Source organism: Pongo pygmaeus, chromosome 6 (genome assembly GCF_028885625.2).
Source record: "Pongo pygmaeus isolate AG05252 chromosome 6, NHGRI_mPonPyg2-v2.0_pri, whole genome shotgun sequence".
Taxonomy (NCBI): Eukaryota; Metazoa; Chordata; class Mammalia; order Primates; family Hominidae; genus Pongo; species Pongo pygmaeus.
The window spans coordinates 39461153-39487858 of record NC_072379.2 but is presented as its reverse complement, the minus strand read 5'-3'; the positions used below and the strand labels follow the sequence as shown (position 1 = coordinate 39487858).

The following is a 26706-nucleotide window of genomic DNA, read 5'->3' as shown; positions in this document are numbered from 1 at the left end:
GGCATTACCTGTCCTAGGAATAGCACACTGTTCCCTGCTCTCCCCCCACCATGCCCCAGCAGCTTCCCAAGCTTGGCATTCCTACCAATTCATGTAAGCCAATCCCAAAGGACTCTATTTATAGTTTTCAAATATTGGCACATGAGCTGCTTCCAGCCTGCCAGGTACTTTCTGAGAAAGAACACAGTACAGCTCTCTCTTGCTCGCTCTGCCTCTCTCCCTCCTACCTCTCTCCTTCTGTGTGTGTGTCTCTCTCTCCCCAAATGCTGCTTTTAAGCCTATCAGCTCCTTCACCAGGGACTGTGAACACAAAGACCAATGCAAAAAAAATCTTCAACTGAAGCCATTCCAAATTGGAAGCAAGCCACCATCCATGGAGAGTTTGGGATGGTTTGGAAAAAAGTATTTTGCTATTGCCAAAGTTCTAATTCAGCATCCTTTGAAATCTTACATTCAACAAGTAGTCCTTATATAACACAAATTTGGTGAGAACATTCCAATGCTCATTATTCAGGTGTCAGGAAATGATCCAAATAATAAAAAACTTAAATGAGTCCTTATTTTTTTTCCACTGGGGCACATATGGCATTCACGTGTAAGAAACACTCGGAAATGTGTGTCCAGTGTTACCCACGACTCACTGGAACCCCGGCCCAAGGGTGGGGACCACAGACGCTAAGTGCTGGTACAGGAAGAGGCAAGGGGTAGGCCTCCTCCTCTGGGCAATGGTTTATTTCTGTGACAACAGGGTCTCCATAGCACAGCATGGTGCCCAGCATGATGATGGGCACCGTGCCTGCACCCTGGGGTCCCCAGAGCTCTTTGGGGTCCCACTGATGGGATGCAAGTAGAGACACTGGACAAGAGCTGGAGTGAGCTGAGGCTGCTAACGTTGCCCCATGGCAGGCATCAAAAGTTTCTTCCTGCCCAGGCTGGGTTGGAGCAAGGAAGCCCCTAAGCCTCCCCAGCATCTACCGTATTGTTAGATCTGGGAGTGGGAGCCCTCAGAGAGTATAACTTTGAACCCTATCACAGAACGCTGATATAAGACACAAACAGAGAGCATTCCCCTCTCTTTGCCTTGGCCCACACCTGGGATTGGTGGAGCCTCACATCTCTATGACCTTTAACCTTCACCGTCACTGCAGCTGCTTGACTTCTCTTGTTGCCAGAACACACACAGCTTATACCCAGGGAGCATTTGCAGGTATTTCTGCCTCTGTCTGGAATGCTCTGTCTCCTCTCCTTTTCACTCTGCCACCTGGCTCTCCCTGTTGGAAGGACCACTATCTGAAATTGCCTTATGTCTTCATATGTTTCGTGTGTGCAGCTGTCTCCCCTGGTAGAATGTAAGCTTCAGGGGACAAGGCACTCTTTTATTTATCACCATACCTCCTGCATTTAGCATGTTAATTAGTCATAGTATTTGTTCAGTTAGACATGGCTAATGGATACTAGCTACTCTTTATTGAGTACCTATAATGTTGTCAGCTCACATGCCTTCTGGGAAGTTCCCAGAACAATTCCATGAGACACGAACCTCACACCCAGCTTCAGTCAAGCTGGAATACTATCATTAATATATGCAAATTCAGTAAAGGTAGCTTTATACGAAAGTAAGGTACCATTCCCTGGGCCTTCTAATGGGCCATCTGACAGACAAGGGGAGCAGTGGGAGTAGACAGAAATGGGTGAGTCCCAGGGTCAGATGTGGAGGGTGAAGCAGGTTCACATGTCTGTGCTCCTAGCAATGTACCCCTGAATCTGGGGTGATGCCTCAGCCTCACCCACAGTGACCTACATACCTGTCATGCATCATTTACTGGACTGGGTTGTTAGGAGAACGTTTTGCACATTTACAGGGTTTAACCTTCATCCTGGAGAAAAATCACAGCCCTCAAGCTTCAAAGATTCTCATAGAAAATTTCTGGAAAATAGAGATCGCTAGAATTACAAGTCAGAATTGATGTGATTCTTCCGAGACTGAACTTGGAAACAATACAAATGAGAAAAAAGCAGAAAGAGTGTGCACCAGACCCACGTCTGCCCCACCCCCGGCCACTGCAGCCTTCTACTCCTCCCCACCCCATCCTACAGCATTCAGTTCTGACCACCGCTGTCACTCAGCGTCTCTCCAGTTATCCCCAAGGGGCTTGTCAGTACCAGAGAAATGTAAACTAGAACCACAATCCAGTGCCCCTTTGAACCATCAAACTGGCAAAATATAAAAAATCTGAAGAAACCAAGCGTTGGTGAGGATGTGGAGCAGTGGAAACCCCCCTGCACTTCCAACTGGAAGGTAACATGGCCCAACCACCTGGAAAATCAATTTGACAAAATTTAACAGAACAGAGCATATACAGACTCTACAACACAGTCATTCCACCCAAAAGAGACAAGTGCCCATGTGCTTGGGAGACAGCCAACTGTGCAGAACGGCTCTCTGCCCACTGGAAACCAAGGAGAGAAGGCAACAGCCAGCACTCCCTCGGGAGTACAATTAATAAACAGGTTGTGGTATGTTCTTCGCACATGAAATATCATAGAGCAATACCAGTAAATGAACTCACCACATCTGCAGGCTTAAGAAAATCATAAGACCAAACCAGAAAAATTAATAAACTACAGTTACATCAACAAGTTACAATGTTTCAAACACATACTATTGCCTGAATAAAAAGTCAGTTTCAGAACGGTGGACACATTGTAATTCCATGTACATAAATTTCACAGTAGGCTACACTAAGGAACTAAGCAATGCATTGTTTTGAAGATTGGATATCTGAGATTAGGCTATAAAGCAAAGGAATGTGATTAACATGAAATCCCAAGCAGGGGTCCTCTGGGGTGGGAAAGGAGGAGGCATCTAGAATAGCTGGGAAAAGGTGTGCAGAGATATTTAAGGGTATTGTGTGGGGAATTCTATAGGAATTATTTGTGTTAATTATTATTATTAATATTCTTTAAAATTTACAATATATTTATATAGTCTTTACTGTTTAGAAGACATTTCACAATTTAGGGAATTAAAAATACAAAAGTAATGAGTCCTTCATGTTATGACATTCCTGACATAAGCATAGCACACTATAAATAGATCTGTAAGACTCAATGAGTAATTTTCCCCTTCTAAAAGAAGGAAATTAAGAATAAAGACTAAAGGACAGGGATGGAATTATACCTGCATACAGATCTCTAATCCCAATCTTGCTCTGTTACACAGAGATTCTTTTACCTTTTAGCCCCATTTGCCATTTTTACTTAATACTTGTGTTGCTCTATTCAAATTCATATTCTTGGCACTCAGAATGTTTTCTGGCATGAAAGTTGGAGAAACTTGGGTAACCTTTCAGAGAGTCTCCTGAGCTCGACATATCAAACTTAACTGCCAGGATATTTTAAAATTATCTGCTGTGATTCGTGGAAGTCAGCTCCTATGGTCTGCCACTGAGCATTTTGTTGACAATGATTTGCTCCTCTGGGCCAGGCTCTGGGAGGACACTTGTTTCAGGAAAGGAAGGAAGCCCAAGACACAAAGCCTACAGATTAAAAGCCAGTGGCCTGGGCCTGGCTAAGAGGAGCTCTGGGGTCTGGGGGATCCAAGAGGCAAGGCCACAGGCTCCTGGGGGAGGGGAACGGCTCCCGGAGTGGACTTCACTGAAAGTGGGCTTTGGAAGGTCCTGGGCTCTTACTGGTGGAAGGACATTCCAGTCTAAGAGAATCCCATCAAGACACACTTATCTCAACTTTTAAACAATGCACATTTTATTCCTCTTCTGTTGCATTATAAGGCACACATAAAATTCCTCTATTTTATGGACAGAACTGCCCATCTCAGGGCCTGCAGGATGACATTCAGAAGCCAGTGCTCTGCTGGAACCCACTGTTCCTTGCTCTCTGTCACCATCAGCTCCTCACTCCGAGTCTGATTCTCCTCTTGACTCTGGGTTTCAGGAGGCCACGGATCGACTTCTGCCATCAGCCCCTTCCCTTCTCAGGGCCTTGCCTGACAGCTGCCTTGTCAGCCTGTGTGCACTGGGCATCTACTGTATGGTTCATTTCTGGAAGGTGCCCCTGAAGCACAGACATCACTTGTAGAACGACTAAGCTCTCTGAGAGCTTGTCATGGACACAGAACTCTCAAAGAATTCTGAGGGGGAGATGAGTAAGGTATTTCGTCAGAGGCAATGTCTGGACATGGAGGTGACAATGTGCAGAATCCCATTTACCTTCCTCCTTTTCTGCAATGTCCTCAGCCTGCTGCATCCCACAGGAGTCATCCACAGAGATGTGCTACTCAGATCCATGAAGAGAAGGACGTGTGGCCCAGCTAGCCGCAGGACCGTGGCCGCCTGACAGCCTCCTCTGCTGATCTTCTCAACTTCCCCTCTGTATTCAAGCACACTCTTCCTGAGCAGCCACTGGCCCAGGACTGAGATAGTCAGGGGCCCATGGCCTGACCCTCCCCACCCTCAGAGGCAGCTGAGATGGGCTAGCAGACGGGCTGGCAGTGAGGTCCGAAGAGCTGCCTGGCGGCTCTTTTTGCCCAGTTTCACTTCCTCCTCTCCTCCGGGCACTGAGGTTCCACCCCAGTATGCCTTCTGTACACCTAGCTTTGTGTCCGTGTCTACTTTCAGGAGGACACCACTCACGATACTTCATCTCCACTTAACCCCTAAACCCGTCAAATATTGCTTCAAAATAGGATCCCATTGATTCATTATTCCAGAGATGTAAATGTGTGCATACCACATTCTTGATGTATTTTAACACACGAAACAGCTTCAAGCCAAAAGAATAAAAATCCAACTGTGAACCTTCAAGCATCACAATATCTATGTGCATTTCCTGCCTTATTGCTGTCAAGCCCCTGACCTTCCATTGCTCCAGCCCCAGGGAATCTCTTCCTGTCTCCAAAAACCATCTCGAGAAATGTCTGAACTTTTAGCCAGGCTCTCTCTTCTCTTCCACAGCTTTCCTATCCAGCAAACCTCACGACCTCTTGTAAAAATCACCTCCAAATCACCGAAAGTGTGAGTTGCCTCTTCTCTATAAACCTTAGGATTTCTTCCACATCTACCATAGGCTGTCTCTCTCTTTCTCTGTTCTTCTTGGCCAATTACATCTCTACTTGTTCCATTAGAGCCAGAGCCCATCTTAAGGACTGACATTATACCCCATTCACCTTTGCATCCCCAGTATCTAGCACATAGAGGGTGCTAACAGTGAGGTTTTGTTGAGTGAATGAATGAATAAATGAACAAGTGAATAAACAAATGATACAGCCGGGCACAGTGGCTTACACCTGTAATCCCAGCACTTTGGGAGGCTGAGGCTGGTGGACCATCTGAGGTCGGAGGTTCGAGTCCAGCCTGACCAACATGGAGAAACCCCACCTCTACTAAAAATACAAAATTAGCCAGGCGTTGTGGCGCATGCCTGTAATCCCAGCTATGTGGGAGGCTGAGGCAGGAGAATCACTTGAACCTGGGAGGAGGCAGAGATTGTGGTGAGCTGAGTTCACACCATTGCACTCCAGCCCAGGCAACAAGAGCAAAACTCTGTCTCAAAAACAAAACAAAACAAAACAAAAAGGCTGGGCGCAGTGGATCTCGCCTGTAATCCCAGCACTTTGGGAGGCCAAGGCAGGCAGATCACGAGGTCAGGAGATCGAGACCATCCTGGCTAACATGGTGAAACCCTGTCTCTATTAAAAAATAGAAAAAATTAGCCAGGCGTAGTGGTGGGCACCTGTAGTCCCAGCTACTCAGAAGGCTGAGGCAGGAGAATGGCGTGAACCCGGGAGGTGGAGCTTGCAGCGAGCCGAGATAGTGCCACTGCACTCCAGCCTGGGCGACAGAGCGAGACTCCGTCTCAAAAAACAAAAAGTGATTCAGCATGGTAACTCTCCCAACATCCCTTAAGCTATAAAAACCATTAGCTACTCTTCCCACATACTATGTCCACCCTGGGTTTGAAAAACAAACCAGATAATGTGGGAGAAGAACTCCTAGATGAGAAATCAGAAGACACAATTTATGGTTCAACCACCTATACAAAGTGTTTGACTTTGAGTGAACGAGTTTCCCTCTCTGGCCTTAGCGCCCCCGTTTTCTTATCAAATTATGTGTCTACCACATGCCAAGGGCCCTTCCTGCAATGTCCCCTGTGACTCTGCAAAGTCTTTCTGCCATTTCGGTTGCGTTTGCTTTCTTTTTCAATGTGCATCCCACATCCGTGCCCCAGCAGGCAGCGTGTCAGCAGGTACAGCATTCCAGGTGGGTGGGTTTAGCTCTTGGGAAAGCATCTGCCACTTGTTTATTATTTGCTTCTCTACTGACTCCAGAAAAGAAATAATAAAAAGCTCATACAGGAATTGGCAGAACTAGCAGAAAATTTAAGCCAAAACATCTGTGAGTGTATTGTAAAGTCCAATACTTTAAAATCCCTAAACGCTTCTTTTCCAGAAGCAAGAAGAGTTGCCTAGTCTAAGACTGGGGTATAATCTATAAGAGCCACATGGTCCAATAAAAATCTCTATAGCTTAGAGTTAGAGATAGGGATGGAGCTAGAAGAAAAGGCAGCAACAGAGATACAGATAATAGAAGCAGAAGGAGAGAGAAAGACAGATAAGAGTTGGGCAAGAAGCACAGGAGGTCGGCAAGGCAAAGGGATCATGTTATAAAATGAAAATCTGAACAAATTCTTCTGTTCACTCAATCAAATTTCACTCCTTATTTGAAGCAGAAATGCACATCAAAAAGGTGAGATCCTCCACAGAGACAGAGGTTGCCACTCGGGGGAACTGTACAGCTCTCCACTCTCCCTCCCCCTCCTCCCAGGAACTGGCCAGAAGAGACCAGATGGTCCCACCAGATGTGGTTTTGTGCCGGTGCACTCAACATCATGAATTCCACCCTAGCCCAGTGATTGGGTTTGAATGGTTGACTAGGATCTAAGCTCATTTTTAAACCCCAGGACTTCTGTTCTCCCCTCCCTCCCTGTGTGTATTCCAGTGCCTCCGCCCCATCTCTGAATCCCTTAGGGGGACTTGCCTTGAGATGTGCACACCCCATGATCTGGGCCACTGGCCCCTGGGCTGCTGGCTGGCAGAATTGTGCAGCCATCACTCACAGGGAGGACTCACCACTTTCTATTGGGCACTGTTCCAAGTTTTGCTCTCAGCAGTAGGGTTGTTTCCTAAATTTTAACATTGTGGGTCTAAATTATATCTTCTGTGTTACATCCTGCACCCAGAAGCAGCATAAGGGTCTTTCACAACATGTATCTTAATCTTCAGTTCAGAGAGTATCATATGCACCATAGACGTGAGGAAGCAGAAATTTATTTATTTATTTATTTAATTAATTAATTAATTTATTTATTATTTTTCAGACAGAGTTTCACTCTTATTGCCCAGGCTAGAGTGCAGTATGTTCTCAGCTCATTGCTACCTCTTCCTCCTGGCCTCAAGCAATTCTCCTGCCTCAGTCTCCCAAGTAACTGAGATTATAGGTACCTGCCACCACGCCCGGCTAATTTTCTGTATTTTTTAGTACAGACAGGGTTTCACCATGTTGGCCAGGCTGGTCTTGAACTCCTGACCTCAGGCGATCCACCCTCCTTGGTCCCCCCAAGTGCTGGGATTACAGGTGTGACCCATCGCACCCAGCCTAGGAAGCAGAAATATAGTACTACTAAATTAAACTTGGTCTTTAAATAATCATTACTTTAATACTACTGCTATTAGATTTGGCAAACAGGTTTCATATCAACCTCACACAAAATCTTTTCTGGAATTTGGTGCATTGTGTACTGCTCGAGTCTGGGCTCGACAGCCAACAGATAAATCCTAGCCTCATGTGCTGTGAAACCTTGACCAAAAAAAACCTCACTAGGGTTGTTAATGGTGTTTATGTTATCATATGACTATCATCTTACCATTATTTTACAAAGTTAAACTAGACTGTGACATCTTTGCATAGAATTCATCAGCAGGCTTCCAGAAGATTCTCCTACTTATAGATTTGTGTTTCCTCAATTTTTGCAGGGGTCCTTGAAGCAAATTTAGTGACTAACCAAGTTTGAAACAGACACTCACCCATTACCCCCAACCCCCCTCCAGCCTCTGGGCTTGGCTTCTCAGTGTGGTAGGCACTGGCAGCTGCCTCAGGGGGTTTTGGCTTGGAGCACAACCTCAACCCAGGGGACCACATATGTGACTGGGCCCTGGGTCACTCACACTTTCCCCAGAATAACTGGAAATGTAGCATTACATTAGCCACAAAAGCCATGGGCTGAAGAGATTAGTTATTACCCTAACAGGTGCAAGCCACCAGCCCCAGTACAGCAGAGCCTCCCCAAATGTCTTCCCACCTACAAGTGGGGCGGGGGGAGTGGAAAGAAAAAGAAAACACCCAGGGTTTTTGTGGACAGAGACAACTGGCCCACCCCCTAGCATGACACTCCAAGTGCTCTCTCAGCTCTGCTGGGCAGGTGTGCTCAAATGTTCCTTTATCATACACTGGGTCCCACTAATCCCATTATGGAGCCCCCCTTTCCCCACCCCCATGCTGCTCTCAGGGCTGCCAGGTTCCAGGTGGGGTTGGCTTTCTATTGTCAGACACTTAAGACCCTCTCTTTTCCTCCCTGCCTCCTCTACTTATCTCATGTGACCCTGATCACACTGTTCCTCTATGCAGCCAACTCCCCTACCACTCCCGAAGCCATCTGCCATCCGCATCAGCAGCTTTGTCTGTTGCCAGAGTGGAGACCTGGCTGTGTGAGCTGTCACTGTTAGGTGGCACAGCAAATGTGAGCTGCATGCTGGTCGAGGGGACATTTCACAGGGGGAAGCAACCCATTAAAAGCCTCCTGGGGATTGGATGGAGATAGTGTCTCTGCCCCAAAGCAGTGGCCAGCTATGACCCAGTGGCCTCTATTCTGCAGCTTATCATAGCCAACAGAGGGGTGGACAGAGAGCCCAGTGCCCCAAGGTCTGTAACAGGCACCATGGCACTGAGCAAAGCCCTTGCCCTTGTCCTTTTCCGCATAAAGAGAGGCTGGCCTAGAAGGTCAGTGTGGAGATCAGTTCTCTATCTTGGGCTGACTCAGATAGTTGGATGTTTGCTCCCTTGAGTGCTCTACTGCTAAGAATTCTGAGGCCAGGTGAGTGCATTGAATCCCACAGGTGCTCAGCCCTCGGAGGCACTGCCTGGACTCCGTCCTCAAGCCAGGGAGGTTGGTGCAGCAGAAGGTCAGAGACAAGAAGTTACTTGGTCCTTTTCTCCTCAACCAGCATGCTGCCCTCTCTCACGTGGGAAAACTGCAGAGAATTTGATTTCTTACTCCAAAAAGCAACATAGTAGAGTAGAAAAAAAATTATTTAACCAAACCTTCAGGGTCGGTGGATTGGGTTTAAGTTTATACTCTAAGACTTTGCAGCCATGTATTTTTGGAAAAGGCTATGACCTAATTTCCGCATCAGTGAAAGAGGGGTGACGTGATGGTGACTCCTGTTTTAGAGTTGGTGACAGGACTAAATGACACAACATATGTCAAATCCATAACAAGTGGCCAGGGACCTGAATCAACTATTTTAAGTTACTGATATGATTAAAAGCTCACACCGTGAGTGCATGCAATGCCGCTGAATTTGTTTTTGTTAAAATATCCGACTGTTTGTAATGTGATTTCAACTCCATATATTTTTTAAATATAAAAGAGCCCCAAATCTAGACAATGCTGTTATTTTTTCTTCTTCCACACATGGAGCACTGGGTGCACAGGGAATGTTAGCCAGCAGGGCCGGTGGGGAGGAAGAGATATCAAAGGAGAGAGAGTACAGGGTCTAGGAGAACAAACAGGCCAGAGGTCAACCCCACCTCCAGGAGCCTCCAGCCAGCCTCACATAAACCCACTGATGTACAGCACTTAGGTTGGACTGAACTCTAAGCACCTGCTGTGTGCCTCACCCCCACAGTCATCAATATCAGGACTTTACAACTACCAGGTGAGGCAGCATGCCAGGCAACCAGGAAGAAGTCACCATGATGGTGTCCCATGGCCGGCACCTCCAATGGCCATTCCGGAGATGTCCTCAGCCAGTAGATCCTCTGACAGCTCGGAGTGGCCCATTAGCCACGAGGCTCCTTCCACATGGTGGCCAAACCAGGCATGCTTCCTCCCCAGACGGGTGGTGGGAGAACAGAGGAACTGAAATGCAGGCAGTCCCCTTTGCCACCATGTCCCTCTGCCTGGTGAAGGTGGGGCAGGGCTGCAAGTCTGAGAAGCTGGCTGAGCCTCTGGTCACCTGCTGGGGCATTGCTGGGCCTTCTGCAAGTGTTGTGTGATTATTCCTGAGCTGTTCTGTGGGAAATGAAGGGAAGGGCCATGTTTCCATGTCCAGCTGAGAGCCTTAAAGTAGTTGCAAACATGCAGATATCTGTAATGGCTCCCAGTGGGCTCCTGAGAGAGGCTGAAGACGGGAGCCCAGGGTCCACAGATCCAGGCCCACTCTCTCCCATGGAGAGTCTCCCATCCTGCCTCACTGTACCTTGGGAGGAAGAGCACAGAGGCACTTCCTTCTGATGGCTGTCAGGATAGAGGTCGTTAGAAGGATCTCCTGCTGGTGGTCCTCTTACCTACCCCTTGCTGACCAGTCCTGGATCTCCAATCTTGATCTCTTCATTTATTTTCTATTTACTACAATATCTGACCCCTCAGACCCCAGACCTGGTACACAATGCTGTCCCAATAGTAGCCGTAATGAGGCTGCTTCCAGCAGTGTGAAGAAACTCCTGGTTTGACCCACCCAGGACAGGTGAGTAGGCTCCAGTCTCCCTAACCCTAGGTCCAGGCTCTTCATAATGGGACCTAGGAAAGGGCCCCAGTGGGGAAGGCCGTGCTTATCAAAGAGCCTAGGCCAGTTACAGGAACCTCTAAGGCATATCGCTAGAGGACCGGACACCAAGCCCTGTGCCTGGATCGTGTGAGGCTGCCCCAGGCAAGCATAGAGGGGAGGGAAGGGTACATAGAAGATAAGTAGTAGGGATCCTGAGGATAGATCAGAAGGAAAAGAAGCAGGATGACTTGTGATCACAGATATTGACTGCTGCTGCTCACCTTGCTTCCCCCCAGCACTTCTCCTGGGTTTAAACTCTGGGAGGAGGAGCTCGTATGCTGGGGTCTGACACTGTGTTGGATGTCTCAGCCCCACTCCCCACTCCAGACCACGCCCTGCATGCCACCTGTCAACGAAGAATGCACAGAAGCCATGTGACAGGCAGAGAGTACCAGCACTCCACAGCCTTTCCCAGGTTAACAGGTAAGGCAGACAACCTAAAATTTGCAGAGAAAATAGGACAGATGCAACATTTCTGATACACAGTCAGTTTTTCAATTATAACTCTAAAGCTGTGCTTTGAGTGGGTAAGAAAACACCAGGACTTAATTATAATGGCCTTAAAGCAGGAAATGGACATTCTAGTACCAAAGAACCTAAGATACAGCAGATACATGTGGAAAAGAAGCCTCTGGTCTGCGATACTGCTCTCTCCAGCCCAGTGGTCACAGGCCGTTTTCAGGTCCTCAGTGATGGCTTGATCCTGGGACCTGTGACCACATTCTTGCCTTCGGTGTAGTTTGAATTAAGACTTCCCAATACATCTCATTATAAATAAAGACAGTTTTTTTTTCTTAGAATTGTACTTTAGAGAATGCTACTTGAGCCAGATTCCATCTTTCTGGGTCTGTTCCATGTTACAAGAGCACTTATTACTCTGTATTGCAATCACTTGTTATCAAGAGTCTTTTCCTCACTTATAAAGGTAAGCACCACTCTATAATTCATCACTGAGTTCCTAGTGGTCAAAAAGTGCTCAACTTTAAACAAGCCAGATGGGCACTACCTAGCATGCACCCCACCACACCCTTCCCTGCCCTGCTCCTTGGCACCTAAAGAGACACCATCCATCCCTCACAGAACTCCCAACCACTGAGTCTGTTTGGGACTTAAGTCCTTCTCTGCACAGGGATCCAGGCAATAACTCCCATGAGATTAGACAAATGTGTCACCCCCATGTCAGGCTCCCATCCTCACCCAAATGGTTCTGTTGAAAAAAATACATTAAACAAAGTCTATCCTAATGGAGCTAAACTTGTTTTTGAGTTACCAAGATGAAGAGATAGAAGCTATTTTAACTGGAATGGAAGTTTTCTTAATGGAAAAGTGAATGGCCACAAACACGGGTGTGATAAGGTAGTAACTGGAGCCATAAGAAAGGATAGGAGTTAAAACACAAAAAATACCAAAATAGGGGGAAATGGTTAGAAAATGAAAGACCAAAGGAGATTCAGAAGGTGTTATGGGTTTAATCATGTCTCCTCAAAAGATATTGAAGTCCTAACCCCCCATTACCTCAGGATGGGGCCTTATTTGGAAATAGAGATTTTGCAGATGATCAAGTTAAAGTGAGGTCATTAGGGTGAGGCCCTAACCGGATAGGCCTGGTGTCCTTATAAAAAGGGAACATTTACACACAGAGCCACACACAGAGGAAGATAATGTGAAGCATGGCGGTAAGGTGGTTCTCTGCAAGCCAAGAAGCACCCAGGGCTACCAGAAGCTGGAAGAGCAAGGATGGACCCTTCCCCTGCAGATTTCAAAGGGAACTTGGCCCTGTCGAGAACTTCATCTCAGACTTCAGTCTCCAGAACTGTGAGACAATAAATTTCTGTTGCCCCAAACCAATTGGTTTGGCAGCACTTTGTTCCTGCAGTCTTGGGAAACGAATACAGATGGTGGAGCACAAGCCAGAGGCTGCAGACTCAGAGGGCAGCAGCTGAGAGGTACTTGGCCAAGACCCTCATTCTCAGCACTGGGGTGACAGAGGAGGGACGGACGGTCACTATAGGGCCATGCAGGGGCTGAACGGGCAGTCACAGCTTAGGCAGCGTCAGCCAACAGCTGCTATTTGGGAAGGAGCCTAACAATGTGTATTTCTATATGATATATGATTTTTGTTAAAATGTGGTAATACATTCAAAAATTGTAAATCACAGAACAACATGGTTCAAGCCAAAAAGGAACTTATCTGTGGGTTTGGAGCAGTTTATGGGTTGGACTTTATCTTATGGGTGAAAATACTTTCCATTTGGTTAGACCACTGCATTCAGGTTTCTTTTATATGCAGCCAAACCTAATCCTAACTGATGCTATCTGTTGGTCTCAATGTGGCTTAAAAAGAGAATTAGACACCATTATCCTATTGGCTGGCTCTGATGTGAGAAAAAGCTCATGGTTTTGAATCAGAAAGACGTGGCCTTCGTCATCTGACACATGGAAAAAATTACATTTCCATGAAGGTGGACAAAATAAGAAAGAAATCTAAAACTCATTGGCACAGTATGTAGGGTGTGTATGAGGGTTTCTCAGGACATATCTGTATCTCTCAGGATATATCAGTATCCTTCCCCACACGTGCATTTCTTAAATCAAAATGATACTTTTCTTTCCATGTATTTAAAACATTATAGCTAGGGTGGTAAAGTGCTGTGCGGACCAGAGGTGAACTCATGGACTTTATAAAGTCACAAAATTGACTCTCAAGGCACGTTACATTCAGAGTGACTGAGCAGCCCAGAAGACTTTGCAGGTTCCGGCTAAACCAGAGGGGCTATATCCCATTACTATAAGCGTTACTGTCCACAAAAGCTAACATTCAATTTGTAGTTTCTTTTTACTCATGTGTGTAGAAAAGTGGGAGCTGTGTTGGCAGGTAGTGTCTCAACTGTTGGATGAACAGACGCAGCATGTTCCTGTAATCTTCATTTTGACCACTAGGGAAGCCTGGAAGCTTCCTGGGAAGGATGGGTGCAAGCAGATGCTCCATTGTGTCTGAAGGATTTCAGGCACTGGGCTAAGCAGCCACAACGGCAGTGGCCATGCCTTCCAAAGGCCTCAGACCGGTTCTGGGTTGGCACAGGCCCAAGGATTCCCAGACCCCAGGCCCCATGCTGTCAGTGATGTCCAGGGGTCCTGACAGAAGAGCCCACTGAATGTCAACTGTAGGAATTCGCATTCTCCTTGCAATAGGAAGGGTTTGCACTGAACTGAAAGCAGAGATTTAGATCTAACCAAAACCCTGCCATGGACAGCAACAAAACCAGAAACAAGCTATTTAAAATGGCACCGGAGGTTCCCCTCAACTTAGCACTGAAGGAAACCTCCTCAAGCAAAACTCTGGTGGTGGACAGGAATGAGATCTCAGAAAAAGGGTTGTATGTTGTACACTCACTGGGGAACAACTCAACTTAGCCACTGCTATCTAAATTGGCCATCCCTCTTGCAAACAAGTGAGATGTATGGACACTTGGAAATGTGCTGTTATAGATGCCCAGACGCTACCAAATTTATTTTTCATTTTTCCAGTCATAAGCCTTCTACAATAAGCATGCCCCCATGTTCTAGGTTGAACTTTTCCTGATATCTGAGAGGTTTATGACTATTCCATGGTTGAACACCTGCCACCTGTCAAGCCTTGGGTTAGAGATTTTACATGTGTTACTTCTCATATTCACAACAGCTTTGAGAGAGGGTGTTTAATATTATTGTTTTAGAGATGAGAAATAAGAGGCTCAAAGGTTAAATAACATCCTTGATCAGGGGTGTCTTGGAAATTGAACTGGAGGTAGGACACGAAGAAGGAGCATCTTTGATCATAGAGAACCAAGAACACCACACCTCGGTTTCTGATTACCATAGAGATGGGAAAGAAAGAAAAAATGCTTTCACTCATTCATCGATTTATCCACTCATTCATTCATTTATTATACAAATAGTTGTCGTTTCCAGGGATGGAAAGACAAGTGAGACATGGTACCTGCCCCTGAAGAGCTCAGAGTCAAGAGGGGTGAGGAATCACAGGTAAGCACCACTCCATAATTCAGCTCCAGGATGGAGACCACTTTAGACAGAACTTTATATAATTAATTCCATAGACACGATTCAATTATCATCAATCATCTGTTTATTGTGTTTCTTCATTTGTTAATCTTTTTAAGTCCTGATTTTAAAAAAAAACTGGTATTGTTAATAAGAAGAAACTCAAAAAACGGGTCCCAGTTTGTTTATACTTATTGATCTACACTGTCCGTGGGCACACCAACCATAGAGAAACTCCAGAATAGGTGAATTCCTGTTAATATTTCAATATGCCTCATAGGAATTTTATCACAGGAATGGACCTCAGGAAATGTAGTCCCATTTTTGCCAAGGTCAAGGTGCCAGAGAATACTTGATTTCAAATCTCAGTCTTAGTAAGGTACTCATGCTTCAAGACACAGTTGAAATGTACCCTTCCATGGCAGTCTGCCATGCTTACCAACTTGTGTTCAAAGCACTCAATCCCCCATGCCCGGAATCTGTGATCACTGGGTGTGCTGGGCACCTTAAAATAAGCTTTCACGATCTTCAGTAATTTCACTAGCAGATGACAGCCAAAAGCCTATGAGAGTTCAATGAAGCCCCTGAAATAAGTCTAATTCAAAATCAAAAGCTTTCCTGGAAGTTCTGTAAGCTGCATCACTTCAGTTTCTACCCAGGCACAAACAGACAAACAGGAGGGAGAGGCAGCCTGCAAAGCTTTCTTTGTTTATTAGACCACATGTCACTCATGTTAGACTTTGAACAACTATTTATAATAGATCTTAAAACACACCTGTATTACAGGGCCAGTTACACCATACTGTAATTTGTTTTGCATGTCTAAGCCCCCTTTCAAAGAATCAGTGAAACTGTAACGGGAAGAAACTATGTCTGAGGCACATGTTCCTCCCCAAGCTTCAATCACAGAACTTGGCATAAAATAGACCTTCCCAGCATAAATGATCTACTGCAATGGATGGCTAAAAATAGAGCTGGGGAGGGAATACAAGCATAATTTTTAGGCAATTAATTTTCAAAGTCACTGGAGTAGAGGAAGTCATTTACAATGTGTCACTCCACGTGAAAGCCCCTCGCATCCCCTTCTCACTGTTCTCATTCTTTGTCCCTGCTCTCATTCATGTCTTCTCTTCCCTCCTGTCTTGGGGAGTTCAGGATCCTCATGTTCTAGGCTAGTCCCACTCACCTCTGCAGTTGATATTATTTCCTCCTACATCCCTCGGACAGTTATTTGACAAATCGCTTGGTGAGACCATCTACAAAAATTGAGTGAGCTGGGTGGTATAATGGACTAAATTGTGTTCCCCTAAAATTCCTATGGTGAAGCCCTAACCCCTAATATGACTATATTTGGAGATAGGGTCTTTATGGAGGTAAATAAGGTTAAATGAGGTCCTAAGAGTGGGTCCCTAACCTGCTAGGACTGGTGGCCTTATAAGAATAGGAAGAGAGAAAAAGATTAGGGTACTCTCCCCACCACCCCTGTATGCACAGAGAAGAGGCCATGTCAGGACACAGCAAGAAGGCAGCCGTCTGCAAGCCAGGAAGTGAGCCCTCACCAGAAACCAACCATGGCACCTTTATCTTGTCATCTGAACTCCAGAACTGTGAAAAGATAAATTTCTGTTGCTTAAGCCACCCAGCCTATGATACTTTGTTATGGCAGCCCGAGCCAACTAGGGCAGATGGGGAGTGTGGGAAGTAAGTAAAGTGTTTGGAATACCTCCAGTGGGGGTCAAGAAAGAAATTCTATATACACTGGAGAGAAGGATTTCTTTGCAGTTCTTGAGAGCCCTGTTGGCTAGGATCACACACATCCTTCTGATTTCTCCCAAATCCGTGACCACTTCCTTCTAGTGTCCTTAGCTAGCAACTTTCCTTCTGCTGTAAAATGTTAGGCTTCCCCTGTGGCCTTCCTGTCTCCCTTTACATAGGCTACACATGCTCCCTTAGTTGCCTTGTCACCTCCCTAGTGTCAGCCACCACCACGTGTTAATGACCAACCTCCTGTGTCTTCCGTACAGCCTTCATTCCCCAACTCCCAAATAGCATTTCCAACTCCTTACTAAGAGTCCCCCAGGTATTGAAAATTCAACATATCTAAAACAAAACGCATCATCTCTATCCCCTTAGACTGATCATCCACTCAGCCCTCAGTACTTCCATGCTGCTGCTTGACCAGGCAAAAAAGCACTAGATCAATCCCTGGGCATCTCCGCCTTTGTTTATCATGTTTCTTTAACATCTTTGGTCCAGCCCAATTTACTCTTCTGATGACCGGATGATTGTGATACAGTCATCCTTTCTAGTCATATTCTTGGCTTCAATTCATCCCCCACATGACAGCTGCAATGCTCTTCTGATTACACTGCCCCACTGCTTAGTGCAGTTTAAGATCCCAGATTAAAGTCCAAACTGCCTGCCAGGCCCTTCAGATCTTTCCCTGATTCATCTGCAGCCTCATGCCTCACCATTTCCCAGTGCTCACCTCCCAGTGTGTAGCATAAACTCACTTTGCTCATGGCTTCTCACATTCTATGCTTCTGCCTAACTGGCCCCCACCTTGACCCACTTTCTATCTTTCTATTGAACCAACCCATGTTGTCTTTCAAGAATCTCCTCCTAGGAAGTTTCATCTAATTCCCTAGTTGCTTAAGTGATTTTAGCTGTCTAAGACCAGCTCACTATCAGTAGGATAGAGATACTGTTCCACCCTATAGAGAGAGTAGTGTGCTGGTATGGTGTGGCTTATGTAGATAAACCCACAACTAAGTGTTCCTCCTAATGCCTGGTACCCACGTGCTCAATAAACGCTCATTGCTGATGTTTTTATTTTCATTTTTATTGTTACAATCATCTACCTTGTTCAACTTGGGCTGCAATGACAGAATACCATAGACTAAGCATCTAAAATAACAGACATTTATTTTCTCACAGTTCTGGAGGCTGAAAGTCTTGATCAGAATGTCTGCAGCATGGTTGGGTTCTGGTGAAGGTCTTCTTCCTGACTTGCAAATGGTCATCTTCTCTCTGTGTCCTCACATGGCAGGGGGAAGGCGGAGAGGGAGAGAAAGAGAAAGAGAGATGAAGACAAAAAGTGAGTGAACTCTGGTCTCTCTTGCCTCTTCTTATAAAGACACTTAATCCCATCATGGGCCCACCCATCACCTCATCTAAATTCAATCTCCCCCAAAGACTCCACTTCCTAATTTCACCCCATTGGGTGTTAGAGCTTCAACATATGATTTCGAGGGGGAACATTTAGTCCATAACATCGTCATTATGTGCTGCCATTTAGTTTGTCATAGTGACTGTCTTAGTCTACCTGTGCTGCTGTAACAAAATACCTGAAACTGGGTAATTTATAAAGAACAGAAATGTATTTCTCACAGTTCTAGAGAAAGGGAAATCCAAAATCAACATGCCAGCAGATTCAGGCTTCTGGCAAGGGTCGAGTCTCTACTTCCAAGAGGGCGCATTGAATGCTGCATCCTCCAGAGTGGAGGGACGCTGTGTCCTCACATGGCAGAGACCTCAGAAGGGCAAAAAGGGATGAACGACTTCCATCAAGTTTTTTCATAAGAGCATCTAATCCTATCATGAGAACAGAGCCTTCATGACCCAGTCACCTCCCAAAGACCTCATTTCCCAATATGGTTGCAGTGGGGATTAAGTTTCAGCATAAATTTTGGAGGGACATGAACATTCAAACAATAGCATTTTGCTCCTGGCCCCCAAAGTTCACTTCCTTCTCACATAAAAAGAAAATGCAATCACTCCATTTCAATAGCCCCAGTAGCCCCCAAGTCTTAATTTATCTCAGCATTAATTTTAAATTTTAAATCCAAAGTGTCATGTAAACATCATGTGGGTGAGACTCAAGGAACTATTCATCTTAAGGCTAATTTCCTCCCAGCTGTGAACCTGTAAAATCAAATTAGATATGTATTTCCAAAATACAATAGTGGGACAGGCATCCATATTGTTACATAGATAAAAAGTGTTTACCACAAGTATACCCGCAATTTACTTATTCATTCTCCTTGTGATAGACATTTGGGCTGTTTCCAGATTGGGGCTATTATAAGTAATGCATCTATAAACATTTTCATACAAAACTTTTACAAGAAATACTTATATTAGAACATTTTCATTCCAAAAGAGAGAAATAAGAAGAAAGAAATAACAAGTCCAAAACACAACAGAGCAAACATTAAATCTTAAGGCTAGAGAATAATTTTCTTTGAGTCCATGTATCACCTTCCAGACATACTGGGGCAGAGATTTGCCCTCAAGATTCCTGGCGGCCCCCACCCTCACGGCTCTGCTAGAGATTTTTGTTTTTGCTCACACCACAGTTCTCTCAGGTGGGAGTCCAGGTGCCTACAGCCCTCCCAGGCTGGCGCTGCACACTGGTGTTTCTATAGCCATGAGGTCTCTGGGGGTGGTCCTGTCCCCACAACTTCACTAAGCATTCCCATAGTGTGGGTTCTCTGTAGCAGCCCCACCGCTGTGGCAGATCTGCCTTGGCCTCAAGGCATTCTTGAAAATCTAGGTGGAGGTAGCTATGCTTCCACAGCTCTTGCATTCTGCTTGCCTGAAAAATTAGCACCACATAAACAACATTAAATCTCACTCCCTGTGTCTTCTGTAGCAGTGGCCCCAGCTGCATGTAGGTCCCCTCTAAGCCACAGCAGGCGTAGCCAAGGAGCATTACACCAGAATGTGGAGAACAGAGACTTGGGACAGCCTTGGGCCACAAACCCTGAGGTCCTGTGGGTATACTGGTTTCTCCCCAGAAACTGTTCTGCCCTCAAGGCCCTAGAACTCTGGGCCTGCAATGAGTATGGGAACCCCAAATATATCCAAAATGACTTTGGGGTCATGGTCCATTGTCTTGATGAATAGCACCTGGTCCCTTCTATCCATGTTAATTTCCTTATCAAATGTTCATTTGGCCATACCCTTGGTTTTCTCTTCTAAGCCTACGTATTTATTCTTTAAATAGACAAGCTTAGAATTTTCAAAATCTTTAGGTTCTGTTTTGCTTTTAATTACAAATTCCATCTTTAAATCATTTCTCTCTTCTTTCGTTTTACTATAAGCAGTTAAGAGAAGCCATACAGTATCCTGAACACTTTACTGGAAGAAATTTCTTCCACCAAATATCCTAGTATATCACTCTTAAGTTCTGCATTCCACAAAGTCCCAGGACAAGGACAGAAATCAGTCAAGTTCTTTGTAACAAGAATGGCCTTTCCTCCAGTTTCTCATACCTGTCTCTCACTTTCACCTGAGACCTCAGCAGAATAGTCTTCAATGTCCATGTTTCTATCAGCATTCTGGCCAAGCACTTAAGTAATCTCTAAGAAGAATGAGGTTTTCCTACAGCTCTCCTTTTCTTCCGAGCCTTCACCACAATAACTGTGAATGCACCACTCTTGGCAATCTGGGCTTTTTCCTGCATTCCCTTCAAAACTGTTCCAGTGCCAGCCATCATCCAGTCCCAAAGCCATCATCAATCCCAAAGCCACAGTTTTGAGTTTTTGTTGTAGCAACACCCCAATTCCCTCGTACCAACTTTTGTTTTAGTCAGTTAGTGCTGCTATAACAGAATACCTGAGAGTGGGGAATTTATAAAGAACAAAAATTTATTTCTCACAGTTCTAGAAGCTGGAGAGTCCAAGATCAAGGTGCCAGCGGGTTTCTTATCTGCTGAAGATCCAGTCACTGCTTCCAACAATTTTGGAGAGGACAAAAACATTTAAACCATAACAATGACCTATCAAATAATACTATGTAGCTAGCTAGCTACTTATCTACCTGAGGAGACTCTCTCCAGATGGTGAGGCAAGGTCAAAGGGAAGGCTAGAGTGTTAATTACTAGGCAGTGGTGACTTGATGCAAACAAGATTGGACTGAAGCTTTGAGTTCCTATGGCATACTCACAATCACAATCTCCCCCTATTCACAGAACATCTTTTAAAATTCATCTGTTTGGATCATTCCCCTCTCTCTTCTCAACCGTTTGGTTGGTTTGTTAGAAGCTGCACACACATCCTTTGCTAAGGAAGATGGCATACTTTCTTTGATGCACTGGACTATGAAGAGCAGGACTAGTTATTTCCACACTTTTGGGAGGCATGATTTTTCTCTTTGCTGTCTTGAGTTTGCCTTTTTCTCAAAGTCATAGCGTTAATATCTAGAGTCCTAATGTTGCACGGGGCAGAGTGGATGCTCAGAAGGGCTGGTTTCAGCCATGGAGGCTGCAGACTTCACTGTTGCCTGACCTCGGGGGTGCCTACAGCTCCAGTGGTCCACAGAATTAAAACCAGATGACTGTACAAGGATTTGGGGCCAAAGCCTATTGAGTAATGCCAGAGAATATGCATGCCTGAGCTTGTCCCCATGGCGAGCATCAGCTTTGGAAAGCTGAGTGGCAGTAGGTGGGAATTAAAAACACAAAGCCATCTAGAGCTTATGTTATGCCATGACATAAAAATTTGGATGTCTTTGGCTTCGAGTGTTGTAAATCAGCAAGATCATCAGCTTGTCATCTGGCAGGGCTCGGGATGAGATTCCAGTGGTGGCTGCCACATACCTGGAGCTGGCTGTGACACAGACAGCACACTCACAGGCCAGCAGCCTGCTGCTGCCACATCGCCCAGCCCTGTCCATGTGCTTCAGCAAGGGCTCTCGGAGTCCTCCAAGCTCTGCTGCTCAGTGCCTTTGAGTTTTTCCATTTCCCTGCTTTTCACTCAGCCTATTTGGCTTCTGTTCCCATGGAACTGCTCTCTCTTTTCATCATATTCAATGAGCTCTTTTTGTTTTGGTGAGGGGACATATATTTCACATTTCATTCAGCCAAATAAAAAGTGACTGAGGGTGTGCTGCACCCATCAACTCGTCATTTAACATTAGGTATAGCACCTACATGGCACAAGTATACATACGTAACTAACCTGCACGTTGTGCACATGTACCCTAAAACTTAAAGTATAATAAAAAAAAAATAAATAGAAAATAAAAAAACACTGACAATGACCTGGATGTGCAGGGGTGAGGAGAGTTCAGGTTCTAAATGGTGGTTTAACAATTACATAGTATATTAGCATCTGAGAATAGGCATACAAGAAAAAAAAAATCACTGGGAACAAAGATCAGAGAAAAATGTTTAAACTAAAACATACCTTCTTCAATATAAGAAGTACCCCTTTTAGTTTGTTTTGGCTCACTTGAACTTAGCAGGACATTTTGTCGAAAATTCTACAAAAATAGAATATTGAATTAAAACATATTTCCATATTTAAAATTCATAATATGTACATGAACTTTTAAAAAACTTTTAATTGCTGTATATATAATTAGCTATAATTGTTCATATAACTTGTATATTACATTTTTTAGAGCTGAATTCAAGAATTGTTATAATAAGGATTTCTATGGTAATGGAAAAAAAAGTGACTGAGGGAAAGCAAAACTGAAATATTACACTTACCTTGAAAACATTATTGAATTATTTTCCCTGTGTAGTAAAATGATTTGTCTTGTGACTGACACTTTCTTAACTGTGCAGCAAGCAGCTCATCTGTGTGAGACCCCTGGCAAGCCCATAGCATTCGGGCCAGTGTCTGGGGACTGATGAGGACACAGGATTGCCTACCTGGAAGTGCACCTTTTCGTGCCCAGGCTGGCTCCAGGTCTGAATAGGTTACATCACGTAACAGAAGGGATGTCAATATATGGAGAAATGGAAAACAAGAGTTCTGAGATCATTACTTCCTGGGTCCCTGTGAAAATGCAGAATAAACACTTTATGGAGCACAGTGTAAAGAGAGGGACATTTCTATCCTACTCGGTGTTTCCATACACTAATTTATCAAGTCCTCATTTTGTCTGGCATTTGCTACAGGAATGAGATAATTTGTCTAGTTTCTTTCATTTAGTATTATTTTTAATATGGAACAAATATAACTTTATACATAATGATGAAAAGGAAAAAAATCATTATTCTTTTACTCTCATTTTTCTCTTCCTATTCTCTCTCCCTCCCTTCCTCCTTCCCCTTCCCTCTCACTTTCTCCCTCTCTACTTCTTTCCCTCATTTTACTTTTAATGGAGATTTAGCACAATGTACATAAAGCAAACTAATTTTAGTACAACTCAGTAAATTTCTACATATGTATATGATTGTGTATATATCCACAAGATGAAAATTTAGAATGGCACCCTAAAAAATTTCCACATACCTCTTCCTAGTCAATAACCAATCCCTTCCTTTCTAAGGGTAAGCGTTATTGTGAAATGTATCATCATCAATTAGTTTTGTCTTTTGTGAATTTCATATCAATAGAATCACACAATCTGAACATTTTTCTGTTATTTTCTTTTTGCTACATGAAGACTATAAGAGTCATCCATGTTGTTACATAGATAAAAAGTGTTTACCACAAGTATACCACAATTTATGTATTCCTTCTCCTAGTGATAGACATTTGGACTGTTTCCAGATTGGGGCTATTACAAATAATGCATCTATAACCATTTTCATACAAAACTTTTATAAGAAATACTAATTTTTCTTGGTTATATACATAGACATGAAATTTCCAATCTTGTCTATGACAAAAAATTGAAAATGATACCAGCGGAAGCCATTTCACCTCTCTGGAGATACTGCAGAGATTAATGTCACTATAAAATACTTCAAAGAAACAAGGGCAGGGATACCTATCACACTGCCATTTAACTCACCAGTTAGACCTGTGCAGAAGGCTTATGGAATGACTATTGATTGTTATAAACTTAATCAGGTAGTGCTCCAATTGCAGCTACCCAGATGTATTGTAGCTCTCTGCTGTAATATGGTCTGCAGAGATCTTGATCATCTTTGCTTTCCGCAAAACAACACACAGCTCAACCTCCAAGAAGAAATGCAAGTCACTGCCCTATATCCTCTACCACAAAAAGAGGCACTTGCTTAGGAGGCCATTTTGGATTTGGAGTGGCCAGACAAGTCGTGTTTGAATATGATTCTTTGATTTTTCTACACACTTGTCCAAAAGACTGTTAGCTTTGAACAGGACTCAAAATGAGAAGGATGTGTCACATGCTCAGCCTGCAGTACAAACTGTTCTTGTAAGCCTTGTGACTGAGCAGATCCAAAGATAATTTATGTATTTGTGGCTAAAAGGAACCAAAAGAATTATCAACCAGCTTCAGTTCAGCGCCATTTACAGTGGATTCCATATAACAATAGCAGAACATCTTTCCCAAATGTACATGGAACATTTACCAATATAGGCTACAGCCTGGGCCACAAAACAGGTCTCAGCACTTTTAAAAGGATTGAAATTATATAAAATATATTCTTTGCCATGGAATTGAACTAGAAATGAATAAAAGAAAGAAATCTAGCATATTGGAAAATATTTGGTAATTCAGCAACAAACTTCTAAATAAGCAAGAAGCAATACAGTAAATGTAAAGACATTTGCAACTCAAAGATATTGGAAAGAAAAATATCAAAACGTGGGATGTAGAACTAAAGAAGTGCTTAGAGAGAAATTTGTAACATTAAATTACTGTATTCAAAAAGAAAAATGGTTTCAAATTAAGTAACTCAATAAAGAAGAGCAAATTCAATCCAAAACAAGCAGAAGGAAGGAAATAATAAAGAAAATGTCAGTAGCTAATGAAATGAAAAGTGGACATGCAATAGTGATAATCAGTAAAACCAAAATTTGTTCTTTGAAAAAAATTCATAAAATTGATAAACCTCTTGCAAGACTTATTAGGAAAAAATAAAAACAGAAGACTCAAATTACCAGTATAAGGAATTAAAAAGTGAACATCACTACAGATTCTACAGACATCAGAAAGATGATAAGGGAATATTATGAACGACTTTAGAACAATATATTTGACAAGTTAGATGAAATGGAAAATACCTTGAAAGACACAAACTACCAATGATCAACCTAGAAAAATAGATAAACTTAATAGTTCTACATCTTTAAAAGATATTAAAATATTAGTTTAAAGCCTTCCTACATAGAAAACTCCAGATCTACATCGCTTCATTTGGTGAATTCTGCCAAATATTGAAGGAAGAAATAATACCAAATTAACCCAAATTCTTCCAGACAAGAGAAGAGTTGGAAACATTTTACTATTCATTTTTGAGGCCAGAATTATCCTGATAACAACACAGAGTATCTAATATCCTAATACCAGACCAAAGGCATTAGAAGATTTTTAAAAATGGGATCAAAATCCTTATAAGCCAAACCCAGGAATATATAAAAAGGATGAAACATCAAAACCAAATTGGGGTTGTCCCAGGAATATTATCTTGGTTTAAAATTTGAAAATCAATCACTGTAAACTGTACCTACAGACTTAAAAAAAGAACTATCATTATTTCAGTAAATGCAGTGAAAGCATTTGACAAAATTTAACACCCACACATGATAGAAACTCCAAGTAAGCTAAAAATAAAAGGAAATTTCCTTAAATTTAGAAAATAGATGTACAAAAAAACTAGAGTTAACACCATACTAATAGACAACTGACTACTTCCCCTTAAGATAGAGAAGAAGCCACAGATTTCTACTTTTACCTTGTATTCAACATTGCACAGAAGAACCTAGCCAGAACAACAAGGGGGAAAGTTACTAAGATCAGTCAAATAATACAAGGTCAATATACAAAAAATCATTGTATTTCTATATGCTAACAAAAACACTGGAAATGAAATTTATAAAACAATATCATTTACAATAACATCAGAGAAATATTTACTCTTTAAAGATAAATGGAATAAAATATGTGCAGGATCAGTACACTGAAAGCTATAAAATATTGATGAAATTAAAGAAGTCCTGAATAAAGCAAGAGGCTGGACGTGGTGGCTCATGCCTGTAATCCCAGCACTTTGGGAGGCTGAGGCAGAAGGACCACTTAAGCCCAAGAGTTCAAGACCAACCTGTGCAAAATCTGTCTCTACAAAAAATACAAAAAATTAGCCAGGTGTGGTGGCACACACCTGTAGTACCTGCTACTGGGAGGCTGAGGTGGTAGGATCACCTGAGCCCAGGGAGCTCAAGGCTGCAGTGAGCCATGATCGTGCCACTGTACTCCAGCCTGGAAGACAAAGTGAGACCCTGTCTCAAGAAAATAAAATAAAATAAATCAAGAGATTGGAAGACTATGTGTTGTTAATGTGAATTCTTCCAAATTGATCTATAATGTAATCCCAAGAAATGTCACAGTGTTTTAGAAATTACCAAGCTAATTCTACAACATATATGGATATACAAAAAACCTGACATAGACAAAACAAATGTATTAAAAGAAGGACAAAGTTGGAAGACTCACACTCTCTGATTTTAAGACAGTATAAAAGTAGAAGAATCAAAAAAGTGTGACACCAATCTAAAGCTGGGTATAAAGATCAATGGAGCTATGGCCACAAGGAAACACCTCAGCTTCCGCTGAGTTACAGGCTGGTGGTGGAGCAGTGTTCACCTGAAAGAAATTGTGGTGCTGCTAATAAGGACAAAACATATACGCTTGCTGGACAGGCAAACAGCCACGTTCAGGCCACATGGGATAGCAGGAAATGACGACTTTTTTTTTTTTTTTTTTTTTTTTAAGACAGAGTCTCGCTCTGTCGCCCAGGCTGGAGTGCAGTGGTATAATCTCGGCTCATGGCAAGCTCCACCTCCCCAGTTCACACCATTATTCTGCCTCAGCATCCC

At 43.5% G+C, this 26706-nt stretch overlaps 1 long non-coding RNA gene across 1 annotated transcript in view; it reads right to left on the bottom strand.

The window, feature by feature from the left end:
* The window catches only part of LOC134739818 (uncharacterized), a 28570-nt gene extending 6370 nt beyond the window's left edge, over positions 1-22200 (bottom strand). The window contains exons 1-2 of the long non-coding RNA XR_010126851.1: positions 22135-22200; positions 20607-20674 (exon numbers count right to left, since the gene is read on the bottom strand). This is a non-coding gene — a long non-coding RNA (uncharacterized LOC134739818). The remainder of the gene's footprint in view (positions 1-20606; positions 20675-22134) is intronic.
* Between the last annotated feature and the right edge of the window lie 4506 nt (positions 22201-26706).